Raw genomic sequence first — 7,118 nt, 5'->3', positions numbered from 1 at the left:
GGAAGAGACATGTGGCATAAAGGATGAAGCATTGTTGGATTGAAGTTTAGCCAGGATTAGAGGGAGAAATTTAGGATATATCAGTGTGGAATTGGGGTGAGATTATCAAAGAGAGCACATTCTCCTTTTCCTAGGCCTGAGTTAAGTGCTTGACATTGAATTATGCTGTTTGTTAACTAGGTATAGATAGATTATGCTTTGAATTTGCTACCTATTTTGTTTGTTAACATTTATGAAATTAGAATTTGTGGATCGGTTGTAATGTGCATTTGAGGTACATTTTCTTCCATTTTTACTACAAAACAAGATGCCGTTGAATAGCTGATGCCTTTTAAAAAAGCTGTTAACCTTAAGTCTAAGAAATAAGCATGTTTGTCTTTAAGATACAGAAACACATTTAAAAGTTACAAATTTGCTCAAGAAGATGCAACTGGTGTGTGGTTAAGTTAGAATTCCAACTTAATGTCCTTTGACTCCAAAGTCCATGCTTCTAAATGCTGTAGAACAGTGCTTTTGTAAAAATACTCTCCTTTACATGTGATTTCACCTAATGATGAGTATGGCGTTTTTTTTTTTTATTTTTCCTCTTTATTTTTTGAAATAGAAGAGGTTAAAGTGAACATGCGACAAAGCTATGATTCTAGAGCCATGTAGACTTGTAGTCGTAGTTTTTTCAGCTGTCATTGAGTCTGGTTGACACTCAGTGTCTTTCTCTGTAAGATAAGAGAGTGTATAAGTACTCTAGAGTTTTTGAGATAATCAAATAGCCCATTTTTCTGTACTTAACTAATCTGTAGTATGTTTACACTTAGGTGGCAGTTTGTATAAAGGAAGCACTGGGACTTGTGGCCGCACCCTCTAAGAATAAAAAAGTATTAAAAATATGGAACTCCCATGTATGTTACGTGAAGAAGAACAAGAGCCAGAAGTACGGAAAAGGGAGGGAGAGACGAAACAAGTGGATGATGATGATGATGATGATGAAGTGATCTTGGTTGGAGTGGAACATGTAAATGAAGATGCTGACGTGATCTTTGTTGGGATGAGCTCAGCTTCAAAACCAGTCGTTTCAAACATACTGAACAGAGATACCCCAGGTTCTTATTCAAGGAGAAAAAGGTATGGTCACTTCAGGAAAGGTAACGCTCACAGATTACAGCCTGTTAGTCATGTGACTCCTACATCAGAAGCAAAGACTGTCTTGCCAGTGTCTGACTCTGACTCAGGATCAACAGGTAGTCCTATTATTATTGAACCTCCGTCTCAAGCTGATTATAAAAGTATTTCACCACAAATAGTGCCTGATTGCTTTTCGAAGGAGTTATGTTCTTCTTTGATTACCTTCACAGGTTCATTGCAGCATTCAGTAGAAACAGCAGTTTCTGCAGGAGATATGAATAAAAGTCCTCATGTATCAAAGCGAGTTTCCCCTTGTGAAACAAATCGCAGAAATCCCAGAAGGCCTAAACTCAGTGATGGCATTGTAGGGGAACATTCTTTAGGTTTTTCCCCGTCAGGTTTTTTTCATACAGAGACCACTCAGCAAAGCACACCAGACCGTGTCCATACCTCACTAAGCCATGTTCAGAATGGAGAACCTTGTCCAACACCTTTTCCAAACGACAGTGTTCATTGCAAGCCTGTAAGACCTTTAGGGGAAAGTGGACGGACAAAAACTGATTTTCCAAGTTTGGCAAGTCCAAAGAAAATTGATGATGCCACAGAAGGAAATCTGATTGTGTTACTTCGTGACTTCTACTATGGCGAGCATAGAGGAGTTGGGCAGCCAGAACCGAAGACCCACACGGCGTTTAAATGCCTCAGCTGCTTGAAAGTTCTAAAAAATGTCAAGTTTATGAATCACATGAAGCACCATTTGGAACTTGAGAGGTAGAGAGGTGACAGCTGGAAAACCCACACCACCTGCCAGCACTGCCTCCGCCAGCTTCCTACTCCCTTCCAGCTGCAGTGTCACATTGAAAGTGTCCACACGCCCCAGGAGCCCTCCGCAGTCTGTCACATCTGTGAGTTGTCCTTTGAGACAGATCAGGTTCTCTTAGAGCACATGAAAGGCAATCATAAACCTGGTGAAATGCCCTATGTATGCCAGGTTTGCAGTTACAGATCATCATTTTTTGCAGATGTGGATGCACATTTCAGAGCATACCATGGTAACACCAAGAATTTACTTTGCCCGTTTTGTCTCAAAATTTTTAAAACTGCAACAGCATACAGCCGTCATCATCGAGGGCACTGGGAAAAGAGTTTTCACCAGTGTTCCAAATGTCGGCTACAGTTTTTAACTTCCAAAGAGGAAAGGGAGCACAAGACCCAGTGTCATCAAATGTTTAAGAAGCCTAAGCAGCTAGAAGGATTGTCTCCTGAAACAAAAATTGTTATTCAGGTATCACTGGGACCCCTTCAGCCAGGATTGGTGGAAGTAGCATCCATTACTGTGAACACATCTGACTTTGAAACATCACCCCCCAAATCTAAAAGGAGGAGGTCAAAAAAAGAAAAAAAATAGTTAAGTCTGCCTTCAGTAAGTCTGAAGCCAGTATTTCAGTCAAAGTTAAAAATCCCATTAAAAACAAAAAGATCAACTTATAGCATTATTCAATAATATCAAATATAGGGAAACCGATGGGTAATTTATGTGATTTTGTTTTAAATAGAGGAAGTACAGTTTTGTTTGATCTGCATATTGAGATGTTATTTAAAAATCTATGATCTGTTTTTCGTGTAATTGTCTTAACATGTAAAAAGGATGTGTGCATGTGTCTGTGAGAGAGAGAGAATGAGAGAAGTGGAGAAAGGAAAAGTAAGAACCTATTTTGGTATTTGATGTTACTTGTAAGTTCGAAAGCTCTCATATACATATAATCTGTAGAGTGTTTTAGCAACGTAATTTTGAACTGTTTTCATGCCTTGAAGATCTCAGTATGAGTTATATAGCCAGATTTGAATGTCACTCTCTGAAGTGCCTCTTGGGCTGATCTAAGATAACCTGGCTCTGAAAGCGTGCAGTGGAGGTTGATGGAGAAGCTACGATGTGAGTTTGGACCAGACACGGGATTTAATCAGTGAAGAGCTGTGGCTTCTTATCCCAGGTGAGGAAGAGGCATACATTCACTGCAGGCACAGAGCCAAGGGAGAAGGAACACTGTCTCAGAGTGCTTTCACCTATCCCAGGGACATCTCAAGGAAGCCAGCCGTTAAAATGCCTGTGTTTGGTGAGAGACCCTGGCAGCATGAAGCAGGCCCTGTGTAGCACTGACTGCAGTTGGAGAAGCAGAAATAGTTATTAGAATGAGACCTGGTGCCTGTGGACCTCCTGTTGAGTGAGCAAAAGGGGAATTTGATTCATTCTGTCCCCTTTCCCATTTGGCTGGCCTGTAGTCACAGTGAGGTCGGCATATCTGTGTCAGACACAGTAGCAAAGCAAGTTAAAATTCCCAAAGGAAAAAGAGCCTTGACGTCCACTTTGATTTGCGCTGGACCCATAGTTGTAGCTGAAAAGGATCAAACACAGGAAATCTTTTCAGCTTTTGAATTGGGCTAAATTAAGTTCTCTTACCCTTAAGCTACAATGGAGTTGTCCAAGAATCGTAAATATATTGGACAAAAATAGTCCAGGGTGATTACAGCCTTTTTGGAACTCTTGCTTCCATTTTCTAGTTACATGTGTCTTACCCGAGTTGACCATGTGAAGATTTCGGTTCTGTATCTTATCTTGCCTTGGACACAAATGTAGTACAGTTAACTGCTAATTCTTTGCGTGTGTAATTTCCCATTGTATGAAACTAATTGAGTTTCCATCTTTCTTGACACAGTCTGAAGTGCAAGAATTGTCTCATGTATTTCAGTAATTATCAGGTCATAGAGTTATCCTTCCTCTAATCTATCCAACCATCTAATCTGTGATTATACTTGTGGAAACCTTCTTTCTTGCGGTCTCCAAGGGCTCTTTCACAGACCTGTGAGGTACCCTCTAAGTATTGTTGCCTGAACATCAGCGCACTTGGCTGCCTCTGTAGGTTCTTGGAGTTGAGTCTCCTCCTGGAGTTGAATGTCACCCCTTCTCCCCTTCTGGCATGGATACCTAGCAATCTCTGTGCACCATTCCAGGAAGCTGGGATCCTGTCTGTAGACCTATGCCAGGAGCAGTCTCTCCGTTTCCTCTTCCTTTCTCCTCCTCTTTGTCTCTCGCCACTCTCCCCAGTCCTCAATTTCTTTAAGTCCTCTAAGCTTTCACAAAATGCTGGAAAGAGATCATCACCAAGCGGTTAGCATCCTTCTCAGAACTGAAGAGGAAGGACTACAGATGATGAAGCTGTAGTGAACCTGTTGTCTCCATTTTAGGTAATTTCGTGAGTATAAATTCAAATTCAAATAAATTGTGTTTATTTATTCAAAGCTTGATTGATTTATTTGCACTTTGGATATTTTACTAGGCCTTTCTGGTTAGTTTACTTGGGCCAAAGCGCTTTGCTAAATGTCAGCTGAAACCACTTTTAGTTGTATAAAGAGTGTGTGTGTGTTCTGGTCTCAGGTGAAAACTCTCTGTATAAATAAATATGCAGACTATTGCATTTGTATCTGCTTTCTTCGATTTCTGTAGTAAAAAATACGAAATGTTTTAGTTACGTGTTTTTACTGTTGCTTAGTATTATCAACACTGTTGCTGTTAGTTGCTGTGAAGTATGCTCCTAAGGAGTACAAGTTGTATTTATTGCCAAATTAAAAGGTTCCCACAATACGGTCCCTGACTGCTTCCTGTCTTCCATTCTCTGTCTTCTACTCTACTATTTTCCCCACTAATGTACTCTTTTTGACAACACTGGCCTTGGTTTTCCTCCATCAAATTCCATTTCTTCCCGATCCAGACTGCAAGTGCTGTTTTTCGGGAAATACTCTTCCCGTAGGCCTGCATGGCTCCCTTGTTTGAGCTTCACCAATGCTGTTCAAATAACACAATCAAGTCTCCAACCCCCTCTCTTTCCTCCTCCTCCTTAAAGGCACTTGAAGTCTCTATCCTCTTCTCCCCTCCCCAGCCTAAATTTCCTAAATTTTCACAAGAAAAGAAAAAAAAAAAAAAAGAAAAAAATGAAAAAGAGAAGAGATAATAACATCAGGGCTTTGCTTCTTAGAATTAACTTGAGTCAGTTTCTGTGCCTGCAAATCAAAGATAGTTAATAGTGAGTTGAGTTCTTTCAGGAGCTTCCTCTGTTTTTCTTTTGATACCTCTATATTTTGTTCACACAATGACACTTTGTTTTCTTTACAAATTATTGAAGATGTGTCAAGATTATTATTTTGTTACTGCCCTTTGTGAATTCCCTTGTCTGCCTTGCTTGTTGTTTCAGGAAAAATTTATTAGTTTATTAATGTTGCCAAAACATTGTAAGTAAAATTAGTATTTGTAGAAATAATGTTTTAAAAATTATTTCTGCTGTCTTTTTACAAATAACATGGCATATTTTTATTTTTTTTAAATAATCGTATTGTGTTGGCCTGTTCTAAACAGTGATGTGTAAGTGGGCTTTCTTTTCTGAGTACCATCAAAAGCAATGAGTATCTGGCTTAATAAATTTCCGTTTCTGCTTTTAGATCTTGAAGAGAATTGTTTTATTGGATAGTTTACAACATTTGTTGAGACATTTACTGTTCCTTCCTTCTCCTCTCCTTTCTTTTTCTTGCTTTCTTCCCTTGTCTCTCTTCCTCTTTCTTTCCTTCCCTTTCTTTCCCCAGGTTGTTGCTTGACTGGACCTTTCCTGAAACAAAAGGAATTCCACTCAGAGTTGAATGTTATCCTCTCAGAATCCCATTTCATTCCTCATTTCTAGTATTGGAATTAACCTGCCTGTCCCCTTATTAGATTTGCCACAGTTGTATCAATGTTTCTGATTTTCTTTTTCCAAGAAGCAGCTCTTGTAGTCTTATCCCAACAAGCTTTATTTTTGTTTTCTATTTTTGTTTCAATTCATAGATACTTTCTACATTCTTTAGGATTATTTTTTCTTTATAACTTTGTATTTTAGAAGTTTCTTCACAATTTTTTTTTCCTGTAAATATATTAGATTTACAATGTTGAATTTCAGATGTATATCAGAGTGATTTAGTTATGCAGATACGTATCTACTCTTTTGTAGGTTCTTTTCCATGATAGGTTATTACATGATACTGAGCATTTCTTTTCTCTCTTTTTTTTTTCCATAGATGGTTTAGGGGTTGACCTATCTTTATTTAGCAATTTTGTCTGAATCCCAAATATTTTTATGTATCCATGTTTTTTAATTAAAATTTCATTGTCTAAGATTTTTGGCAAGTTGATTCCAAAGAGTTCACTATTTTCAGGCTGAATGTTTTCATTTATTGTTTACTGAGAATTAAGTTTTCCTTGGAGCTCTGAGGGTATGTGTGTATATACACTGACATGTCTATATACGCATCCTTTTCAGATTACTACATGTTTTAAGATATGTAAGTGTATTTTCAAAGATATTTTCTGTGTGTATGGTAAAAACATGAAATGTTTTAATTCTAGAAATTTGTTCCCTCAAATGAATATAGTATAAAGAATAAAGATATAAAACTAGATTCCTTTGAGCGTAATCCTTACTAACAGAACTTGGGAATGTTCAAAAAGTATTCATAACAATTCCGAAAGGTGGCAAGAAAAACTTTATTCAAGGTAAGAGTACTACACTGGCGTATTATAACATGGGAGAGAGATTGAGCTTATGTGTGACTCCAGGAGGGGTGCAGCTGGGATTTATAGCTGAGGAACAGGGTGGGCCCATGGGATTGCAGACAGAGATGGGAGACTGAAAAGCAATGGACAACAATAACATAATGGGTGTCAGTGGATGGAAACTTATTAAAATGAGGACTATAAGCGTGAGGGTGGACTCTGGCTCAACTGAAAGGATCATTGCTGAGGCTAGGCAAGGCTGATAAGATATTCAGGTGAGTGAAATGATATTTGATCTGATACTGAGGGTGGTCAGATCAAGGGTGGGCTATGTTTTCTAAACTGAAGTAGCAGATTCTGGATTAGATTGGACTAGATGGACAGGCAGCCCTGAATAAAGACATTGCCCAAAGTTGGCAGTGCA

This window comes from Ovis canadensis, chromosome Y (genome assembly GCF_042477335.2).
Source record: "Ovis canadensis isolate MfBH-ARS-UI-01 breed Bighorn chromosome Y, ARS-UI_OviCan_v2, whole genome shotgun sequence".
NCBI classification, from domain to species: Eukaryota; Metazoa; Chordata; class Mammalia; order Artiodactyla; family Bovidae; genus Ovis; species Ovis canadensis.
This window is presented reverse-complemented; position numbering follows the sequence as displayed.